Source organism: Hemicordylus capensis, chromosome 3 (assembly GCF_027244095.1).
Source record: "Hemicordylus capensis ecotype Gifberg chromosome 3, rHemCap1.1.pri, whole genome shotgun sequence".
Lineage (NCBI taxonomy): Eukaryota > Metazoa > Chordata > Lepidosauria > Squamata > Cordylidae > Hemicordylus > Hemicordylus capensis.
The window spans coordinates 61,028,560-61,039,343 of NC_069659.1; the positions used below are offsets into that span (position 1 = coordinate 61,028,560).

The following is a 10,784-nucleotide window of genomic DNA, read 5'->3' on the forward strand; positions in this document are numbered from 1 at the left end:
CTCACTCTATGTAAAGCACATACAAATCTTATTATTGGCTAACATCCTGACTAAACCTGTGTGCATACAGATTTAGTCTGAGGCACCCATCTTGTTGAAGACTTCAAATCTTGTTGAAGACTTCCCAGTTAATGCAGAACCAGGTCTCACATAGGGGTGTGTGTGTGTGTGTGTGTGTGTGTGTATGTTTTCCTTTGATCTCTTCTTCCACTGGAAATGCCTCGTACCATGCAGAAATATGTCCCTGAGGGCAGCCTTAGTCAGATTCTGGTCATTTATTCATTTATTTAACATATTTATATACCTTCCAAAATGCAAGTCTCTGGGCAATTTACAACAATACAATAAAAACAACCAATAAAAAGGTTAAGACATTACAACAATTTAAAATTTAAAACAATGTTAAAACTATTTAAAATTATCAAACTATTAAAACAGTGTCTAATTAAAGGCTGAGTGAACAAATGTGTCTTGACTGCTTTTTGAAAAGTTGTCAGAAATGGGGAGGCTCTTATTTCAGCAGGGAGCATTTTCCAAAGCCTCGAGGCAGCAGACGAGCCTGTGGCAACTGCAGACGAACCTCTCCTGATGATCTCAATGAGCGGTGTGGTTCATAGCGAAGGAGACGTTATGTTATTAACAATAACACCACACATGGTTCAATTGTACATAATCAATTCATTGAACATCCTTCTGCTTCCATCTTTTAAACAGTATGTAGGCATACATACATCTTGCTTGCTCTACATATTTACGTGAATTGTGTGTTGTGGGGGCAGGGAATACCCGTGATTGTGGTGCCTGCAGCAACCCCTTGTTGGTGAGTGTGCGTTCAGCCCTCAAGCTCTCCTAGATTTCCTAGAAGTCCTTTGTTGCATTGGCGCTGACATCTGAAAGTCTTAAAACGCAATACCTGTTTCTCCAATAATCATATTCCTTCCATGCAACCTACTCCATATATTTTTCTTTACGATGGAAACTGAAATATTGAGGTGTTTTTGTCATAGCAGGTGCAGGGTTAGATATATTAAAAGGATTATTTGTGTGTGTCTACTTCAATCCCTCAAGGGCTTCCTTACATTAAAGATTCTTTCGTTAAAGTAGACACTTCTCCTCTCCTGCCACTCAGAGAAGACAGCGTTCTCTTGAAAAGCACACGGAGCAGCTATGAAAAGACAGGCCAGCATTTGTCTCCACCTCTTTCAACTCAAGTGCCAGCTGAAGAGCTTTAAGTGGCCTGTGTGCAATGCAGAGCCTCCATGCAGTCACTGAGCTGAAGTAAGCCGGATGCATCAGTCCTGGGAATTGAGCAGTCTGCATGTTAACAGGGAGCGCTCCCTTCTGTTTTGATGTTTTGGTGGTTTCGTGATTGCTACCACTTTCCTGCAGCCAAAACATAAATTTGTCATAACGCGGAGCCTGTGAAGACTAATTGAAATAAATCAGCCATGACCACGCTTGGCCAATTGCGACAGTTAGGCCAGAGTAATGGAACATTGTAATTAGTTGCCTTTACATGGGTGCTCACCTGAATGGCTCTGCACAGATTGGGAGGCAACGAGTTGCCTAAGTAAGTATTTGCACGCAAACGAGTGATATTTGATCCACCTCCGTGTCAAGTGCTTCCATAACTTTAAATATTAAAGAAGTGGAGAGTCTCCAGCGGATTCCAGTCGGCAGTTTGATTCAGATTTTATTATCAGCAATGGGTCTATAACAAGCCTGAACTGTCCTCTTAGATTAGCAATGGCTCACTGGGTCCCTCCCTGCTCCACTTATCCCTCCTCTCCCTGCAGTTACTGAAAATGGAAGAGGCTATCGGCAGGCTCTGACTTGCTCTTTAAGCCAATTGTGTGGCACAAGGCTGTTCATGCGACAATCTTCAAGCAATGCATGCAATTTCATTATGGCCTGGACATTATGCTTAAACATGATGGTAGAGGGGGAAATGGTGCAAGTTAGAGTGATGCCATCCCCGCCACCACCTTTGCTTTTAAGTCCACAGATTTATTTTTAATTGTAAATGGAGAAACTGGCTTGAATTTTCCCACACACAATTTTTCCACCAGATTCCCCCCCCCCCCTTGAATGGGGAAAGGAAGGAGAATTTCCTTGTGGCTATCTGGGGGATTGGTATGTGGTCTTCTGATACACACTTTAGTCCTCAGGGACCATCCTTCTTCCCAGGGAGGTAGTTAGGGGAGAAGGGGCCCGTGTTCACCCCTCTCTCTGGCTGCCCCTCAGAGTGAAGGAGATAATGAAGAAAATAGGGAGGAGTGGAGCTGTGGAGCCCACAGGAGCTGGGGCCCCGGGTTCTTTGAACCCCTTCGCTCAATTATAGCTATAGGAGAGGAGAACTGGCCTTGTGGTAACAAGCATGACTTGTCCCCATAGCTAGGCAGGGTTCACCCTGATTGCATATGAATGGGAGACTAGAAGTGTGAGCACTGTAAGATATTCCCCTTAGGGGATGGTGTTGGGGACACCCCCCCCCTGACCCCAGCATTAAACCCAGAGCCACCAACCCAGAATCATATGGAACCCAGGCCTGTGTCTGATTCCATTTTATAAGAGTTCAATTGAATGCCTGAACTCAAGGTGAACTGACACCCAGATCTCAGGACTGCCTCATGTACTGCTCTGTGAAAGAGGAGGCAATCCAGCATTGTATTGTGAAATGAGCACTCACAGAAACACAGGGGCTAGGCCTGAGCTAATCAATATGCTAAAATGTAACTCACTATCAGATAATGTCTGTGGAAGAGGGCAGGGGCTGATCTCCCCTTTCCTGTTGCAAGAGATCTATGTTAATCTTTGTCAATGATTGCTCTGCTATACTCAATTGCTCTCTATAGAAATTCAACATAGGTAAATGCACACAAAGAAAACACCTATAGACTTTAATTCTTACTTTACTAACACCTTAACACCTCATGGGATGAGGCTGGCAAATCTGGGACAAGAGAAGATGCCCATTTGCAGCTCAGAGATGCAGATTTGCTTTGGGCAATGTCCCCTCCTCAAGATAGCAGCTAACAGAAGATGAGATTAAGATCTCCCTGGACTGGGCTAATATCCTGAATAATTAAAAGACATTATCCAGAAGGTAACAGCATTGTCACCTTTTTGGGGACCCAGGAAAAGATGAGGAGATTTGAATAGACTCTATGAGAGATCAAAGGAAAATACAACTATAAAGAATGAGGCTTACTGGACAGAGGGCTAGCAATCTTGTGCCTACAAGCAAGATCTGCTCATGAGCAATCCCTGAGTTTGCTGCTAAGCCATGGGGCAACAAGCAGGAACTGTGTCCATGGACAGGAACTGTCTGTGACTTCCACTGCGCAGTGAGAAGTCAAGACTTCCCCCAGCCATGGTACCTTCACTCTCTGCCTCGCTCTGAGCAAACTGTCTGCTTGACCATCAGAAGCCAGACCACCGCTCCCAAGTTGCTGTTCCCAGCTACAGCCTCTCTCATTCAGCTGAACGATCCACTGTTCTCAAGCCTCTGATCCTGGTAATATGCTGCCTTCACAAGCCTTGGATCCCTCTTCCCTCCTTCCTATTAATCACTGCTACCCCTTCCTAAGCCCCCCTCTTCCTCCTTCTTTCTCTGCTTCTCTCTAAATGTTTTATTTAGGATTTGTTAGATTATTAGATATCTGTAATTACTGATTGCAAACACATATGTTAGTTAGGCACATTACACTACACTTGGAATCGGAAACATGTTTTTATTTTATCCTGATGAGCAACTTTTTATAATAAAGCCCATTGAACTTTCTGAGTGTGTCTCTCTCTATCTCTGTTTGCGCGCCCAGATCCTATATGGTCACCATCTCCAAGAACCAATTCAGTTTGTGTAGGATGTGACCTTGCCTCTTTCCCTCTGAGCATGTACAGAGTGTGAAACCAGGTGTAGTTCACAACAATGGAGCCGCTCTGGGAAGAGCATCTAGGCTCCAAGTTCCCTCCCTGGCATCTCCAAGATAGGGCTGAGAGAGATTCCTGCCTGAAACCTTGGAGAAGCCGCTGCCAGTCTGTGAAGACAATACTGAGCTTGATGGACCTATGTTCTGACTCAGTATATGGCAGCTTCCTATGTTCCTATGTACACCCCTGGTTTTGCCTTTTCAGGCACAGGACCTACCTGCAACAAGGAACTCACTGTTTATTTTGCTATCATTTCTCTTTTCTCTCCATCTGCCCCCCACCTCATTTGACTCTGGTTGTCCTCCTTCCCCAGATTTCTCCTATATTAATATTTTTTTTAAAAACAAATTATATCCTGTCCTTCATACAAAAGTATCACAAGGTGGTTAATTATAAGATTAAAACACTAACACAATGCCGCTGCCACAACTATTGTAGCACAGCAGCAACAGAGCTAAAGCATCTTTAATTTAAAGCTTTGTGGAATAGATCAGGGATTCTCAACATTGGGTCCCCAGATGTTATTGGACTTCAACTCCCATAATCCTCAACCAAAGGCCATTGGGGCTGGGGATTATGGAGTTTAGGTCCAATAACATCCGGGTGCCCAACACTGAGAATCCCTGGAATAAGACAAGTCTTCCCTGCCCACTTAAAAGTGGAAAGAGTGGGGAGAGGGATTGATGAACTTCCCTGAGGAAAAAATTCCAAAGCAGATGTCACTACAGAAAAAGCCCTGTCCATGCTTCCTGCCAATTGAATCTGATTCAATGGCAGGCCAGAGAGCATGGATTGAGAGACCAATCATAAGACCCAGGTAGGGTCAGGTGGGCAAAGATGGTCCCTTAAGATAATCCAATCCTGGTCTGTGTAGGTAAAAGTTAGTACCAGCATTCAACATCTACAAGAAACTTCTGGGAGTTTCATATGGATGTTTGGGCTGATATGTCAGTAATATGTTATGAAACCCTCCCCTGCCTCTCATTTCCAGCTGATCCTAGAGCAGTGTAGGAAACCTTGAACTAGGTTCTGTAGGTGGTCCTGGTCTGCATTTAATGAGCTCAAATTTAATGTCCAAATCACCTCCCGCAGCTGTTTCATGTAGATGCTGAATAGCACTGCAAAGAGTCTCAAGGAAGACACCATTCTCCCATCAGGCATCTCTTCTGCAGCTCTGTATGTGGTACTCTGCTAGAAAGAGAGAACAAGACATCATTGCTTCTTTCCCCACTCTTCATTGGCTCCTACCTCAAATAGGACCTAACAGCCAGTCTCATGAGAGGCCAAGCCCCAATCATATATGGGCTCACCTTCTCATAAGGCATGGCACTGGCAATGACCCTGCCACCTCCACTCTGAGACTGACCCCTGCCGTGGTGAGGATACAGCTGCTGTAGCGGCTAGCCTGCCAACTCCTACCCAGCCATGCCCCCATCACCCAAAGAATAAGCCTGAGCCCAGTCACCTGCTGGTTTCCCCACACTAGGTGAAGGGGGGAGTGGTTGAGACTGTGGCTCCTTTAGGCTTGTCCACATAGCACCAAATCATGGCTGGCAGTAAGTATGAACTGCACCTGTTTGTTGGTCAGCTAATGATACCCATAATTAATGCTCAGAAAACTTTCTGGAAAAATCCAGGGTTTATTATTTATTAATATAAACAACCTGTTATTTGCATGTATTGACTTTGCTCATCAAGTATATTTCAAAGCATTAAATGGACCAGTTACTATTGTGGGAACTGATAAGAGTAGAAACAATATCCTGCTTCCGTAACAACGGTCAGCTGCATTGACATATCCCTTATGGTCAATATCTGTAGCTGGATTTTGCACCATTAGACTAGGAGGGGCTTTAGGCTGCTGAGGCAATGAGAACCTTGTAAATTAATTACATCAATAAATCCATTGCAGGAGCAAAGTTTTTCAATACATTAATTAACTATGTGGTTAAGGACTGGATTTTGAAATGGTGTCTCGGATAAGACTTATCAATTTGCATAGTACTCTTCACTTAAGATTATGATTAATTAAGAAGGGAGGCTTTTAATACTACTGACCATAGAAGAAGTATTAGGCTATGCTTGCTCCTCTCTCTGCTTTTGGCACTGTAAGAGAATGAAACATACCACAATATGGGGCTTTTTAGTTTAGAAAAAAGACGACTGCGGGGAGACATGATAGAGGTCTATAAGGTCATGCATGGTGTGGAGAAAGTGGAGAGAGAGAGATTCTTTTCCCTCTCACACAACACTAGAACCAGGGGTCACTCCATGAAATTGATTGCCAGGAGGTCTAGGACCAACACCGGAAGTACTTTTTCACACAACACGTGATCCACTTGTGGAACTCTCTGCCACAGGATGTGGTGACAGCCAACAACCTGGATGGCTTTAAGGGGGGTTTGGATGATTTCATGGAGGAGAGGTCTATCAATGGCTACTAGTCGGAGGGCTGTGGGCCACCTCCAGCCTCAAGGGCAGGGTGCCTCTGAGTACCAGTTGCAGGGGAGTAATGGCAGGAGAGAGGGCATGCCCTCAACTCCTGTCTGAGGCTTCCAGCGGCATCTGGTGGGCCACTATGCGAAACAGGATGCTGGACTAGATGGGCCTTGGGCCTGATCCAGCAGGGCTGTTCTTATGTTCTTATGTAATATGAGATGTCAAATGCCCAAGACAGAGCCAACTTAGGCTGGAGATCCCCAACAGCTTTTTTTAAAAAGAAGGTTAAAGATTATCATCTTTAACCTTCATCATCATAACCTTTATCATCTTTCATCATAACCTTTATCATCTTTCATCTTGTATGAGGCAGCATTTCCTGTGGAAAACATATTAATTTATTTTGTATGTATACAAAATACATAAATACAAAATTGAGATTGTTTTAATGAAAGGCAGTATAAAAATCTAACAATAGATAACTAAATTTTGTCCTCTGGTTAAACAGGTCTGTCAGGTATTTGACATACTATAAAATACATTCCTGAAAATCAGCCAAAGCAGACAATAGCAGCATGCATTCACACTACATAGGCATTAATGTCTTTATCATCCCACTGTCATCTGGCTAGACCCAGACAGCGCAGACAGCAACATGATGCAGATAATTAGCAATTGCCTGTCCAAAGTTCAATTGAAACCATGCATAATGTGAATTGCATCAATTGGTTGCTCTCAAACACAATCCAGTAAGCAACTGGCCCTTAGACTGTATTGCAGCAACCACAGCTTTATGTTTGGTTATGTCAGCTAGAAGCAATTTTGAAAAATAAGAAACATACTGAAAAGGTATAGTGTAATGGAATACCATGGAACTTCAAGATGTCATGATAACCAAGAATGTACCATGTGGCTGTAATGTTATGAGTATATGCTGTTTCTCCCAGATCAGATGAACTACTAAACATAAGTGTTTTCATTTTCCCCTATAGTCTGTGGCTTGTCTTGCGGTCTTGACTTTCATGGATCTATTTTCTATTTAGTCACTTTTTTCTGTGGCACATTGTGCTTTCTGCTTGTGGCATACTGATGGCTGAATTGACACGTCTGGCTGGGTAGGTACCTGATAAGTCCTGTATTTGGGAAGGGAGTATGATTATGGTCCCGTCCATCTCTGTTATTTAAGTAACTATCCTATGCTGGATACTTTTAAAGCATGCCTTTTCTAGCTTCAGTCTAGTTGTGGCAATGTGACCATTTAACTGGTACCATGCTTGCTTGGACCCTTGCCCTATGAACATATGCTTCCTTGGTTCCATATCCATGATTCTGGACACCAATGTGCTTGGGAGGCTATACTTTGAAGCTCTGGGGAATTATTTGGTTGCTGCCTAGGAGAAACCTTTGCCCCACTGCAAAGGTTTGTAGGGAAGCTATTAATCCAGTAGTCCAGAATTACTAGCACTAAACCTGCAAGCATGAATAATGGAGTTCCAGATAACTTCAGACAATGAAGCAACACCGTGAGGTCATTCACACAATCAAAAACTGTGTTCTACCCAAGTTTGGAAGCTGTATGTGCTCTCAGTTTTTGGTTGTGTAGAAGCCACCTTTGATTATCAAGCCAGAGGTTGCCAGTTTGAATCCCCACTAGAATGTTTCCCAGACTATGAAACACCTATATATGGCAGCAGCGATATAGGAAGATGCTAAAAGGCATCATCTCATACTGCGTGGGAGATGGCAATGGTAAACCCCTCCTGTATTCTACCAAAGACAACCACAGGGCTCTGTGTTCGCCAGGAGTGGAAACCAACTTGATGGTACACTTTACCTTTAGAAGCAAGTTAAGAGGAAAATCTGGATTGAAATGATTGTGTGGAAGCAAGGTAGGAGGAAATGTTACCCAGGGTTTCCTCCTACTTTGCTTCCACACAATCACTTCTACCAAGGTTTCCCCCCTACCTTGCTTCCACACGACCCAAAATTGGGAACACACAGAGCTCCCAAACCTGGATAGAACACAGTTTTTGATTTTGTGAATGACCTGCTCATGGGGACAAACAAATTCAGAAACAAAGGTTTTGTGAAAAAGAAGAAATAAAGTTCATTTGGTACCAGGGGGGTAGCAAGGTTGGAGTGGGCCCAGAGACAAGATTTTAAAATGGGCCCCCCCCCCAAAGTCCAGGGCCTCCGCACACCCCAGGCCCCCAAGGATTTAAGTCTGGTATTCCAAAATAAGTATGCTGCCTGCAAATACATTTCACTGAATACACACACACACATCACAATATATAGTGATATACATTGAGTACTATACATTTGTATTACTTTTAATGCCTAGAACACACTAAATAAAAGCACCACACATGCTTCACAGTTCTCACTCAGACCTTCTGGGTTGCAAAACAACTTGAACAGAAGTGCATTTATAAATGAATGAATGAATAAATAAAATTAATAAAATACTGTTCCAGAAGTTTTTGCAATTTTCTGCCATGAAACAAGCCACTTATAGGAGTTTTTAGATAGTTTTTTTTAAGTCAGCAAATTTTCCAAGCTGTTTCAAAATAAATATTCAGAGACTTCTCGGTCCCCCCCCCCCATATCCAAGCCCTATGGCAAGCAGATCCCTATATATGGGGGGGGGGCGGGGGGGAAAAGGTAACTACAAAAAGGAGTTCACACTCTACCTGGCAAATGCTGGTCTGGGTTAAGCAGGGCAGCAGGGGGTCTTCTGCTGCAGAGAACACTCTGGCTGCCTCCTCCTTCCTGGCTTGCTTGGGCCCTACTAGAGTTCAGGCTTCACTGCGGCCTACACGGAGGCCTCCGTGGAAGCCCCGCCCACCCGCCGATCAGGTGAGAGGCGGGAGAAAAGGAGCTCTTTGCAGCTTGCCTGCTGCTTGGATTGCGGGCCAGCAGAACAAGCAGGAGAGACGGCGAAGAGGGCAAGTGGCTGAGGGGCTATGGGGCTGGGCAGGGGGCAATGGGGAGTCACATGAGGTGCCCCTGGGGTGCCCCTCCAGGCAGTGGGGCCCCCAGACAACTGTCTCCCCTTGCCCTATCATTGTTACGCGCCATTGTTACGTTGAACACAACGCAAAAACCTGGTGCCAGCTGATTGCAATTGGTTAAGGCACTGGGAATTGAAGGCAGTTCTGAAGGAAGGAATAAGGGAAGGGGGTTTGCAGAGCTGTGTAATGACTGCAAAAGTAACTGTAGGAAGGAGGGGAGGGAGAAGCAAAGCAAGATCAATTTTTATACTTTTCTGCTGACTTAAAAGTCACAACATGAAGGTGATATCCAAAGTGGGAGCAAGGCCATATCTAACTGAGTGACTTTGGAGTTTTCCTGATTGCATTTAGAGTGTGGCCAGCTGGTATGACAAAACATGGGACCATATTGTTCCAAAACTGAGATTTAGCCTCATTTAGAATGCAGGAGTCTTGAGGTGTACACCTTTCCTAAGCTCTTTGCACAAGCTTCAAGTTGTATAATTTTGCTATTTGGTCCCAGTAAGGATGATTCTCAATGGTACCAGGCTTTCTCCTCACAGCAGTCTTGCTTAGTATAGAGGCTAAAGCCCCAAATGTAGGGAGGTTGTTTCATAAGAAAACTTCCTAGCAAAATATGGAATATCTTTAGATGAGGCTAAGATCATATCCAAGGAAATGACCTCTTTGCCCCAATGCACATTTAAGAAAAATCACATTACACTCTAGAAAAATAAATGCATATGTTGGCTTACACATAGCTCTCCAGTTGGAAGGGGCATCAAAGTGACAGCTGTGCATAAAAATACGCTTTTATAGGTTATTAAGAAAACAGAATAAAACATATGAATAAACGTATGTTTAACTGATGCATTTTTTTAAAAAAGCATAATAGATTTTTTTTTAAACCCATAGCTTCAGACAGTACTTTACAATTTGCCAGGAGAAAGAGAGAGAGAGAGAGAGAGAGAGAGAGAGAGTGCACAATACTGTCCAGTTAAAATACAAATTTAAATATAACATTTAGATACACTTTTTTTTCCTCTCCAAAAAGAACAAACTAGAAAATCTAGACCTTTGTTTCAGTGAATTTTAAATTAGAATAAAAGATATAAAATGCAGAGGGAGGAAAAAATCAGACAAGATAAAATGGAGCACATCATATTTTTGTGCACTAGTACTAAACAACATTTTCAATGTGCACATTAAGGACACTTACAAGTCATAAGATAGTATGTTGTGGAAGCATTGCATGTGCTTTGATGCAATTTATTGTTCTAAAAGGTAATTGCTCCCAAGGCACCCTGTAGACTGCATTTTTAGCCATTTCTCACACCAACATATTTGCTACTGTGTGGCTGGAATGGTTTCAGGATCATATGGAAAGCTCTAGATCTGGGATCAAGAAATGCACTCTTT

General features: G+C 43.3%; 1 long non-coding RNA gene across 3 annotated transcripts; it reads right to left on the minus strand.

Annotated features, from left to right (window-relative positions):
• Positions 1 to 260: 260 nt before the first annotated feature.
• On the minus strand, positions 261 to 9,147 carry LOC128348967 (uncharacterized). 3 transcript variants are annotated; one of them, XR_008318456.1, is made up of 4 exons: positions 9,066 to 9,141; positions 5,992 to 6,751; positions 5,017 to 5,124; positions 261 to 1,383 (listed from the first exon to the last, which is right to left on the minus strand). It is a non-coding gene; the product is annotated as an uncharacterized LOC128348967 (long non-coding RNA). The 3 variants fall into 3 exon arrangements; XR_008318457.1 differs by having other exon boundaries at positions 5,017 to 5,121; positions 5,992 to 9,147; XR_008318455.1 differs by having other exon boundaries at positions 5,992 to 9,147.
• Positions 9,148 to 10,784: the final 1,637 nt, after the last annotated feature.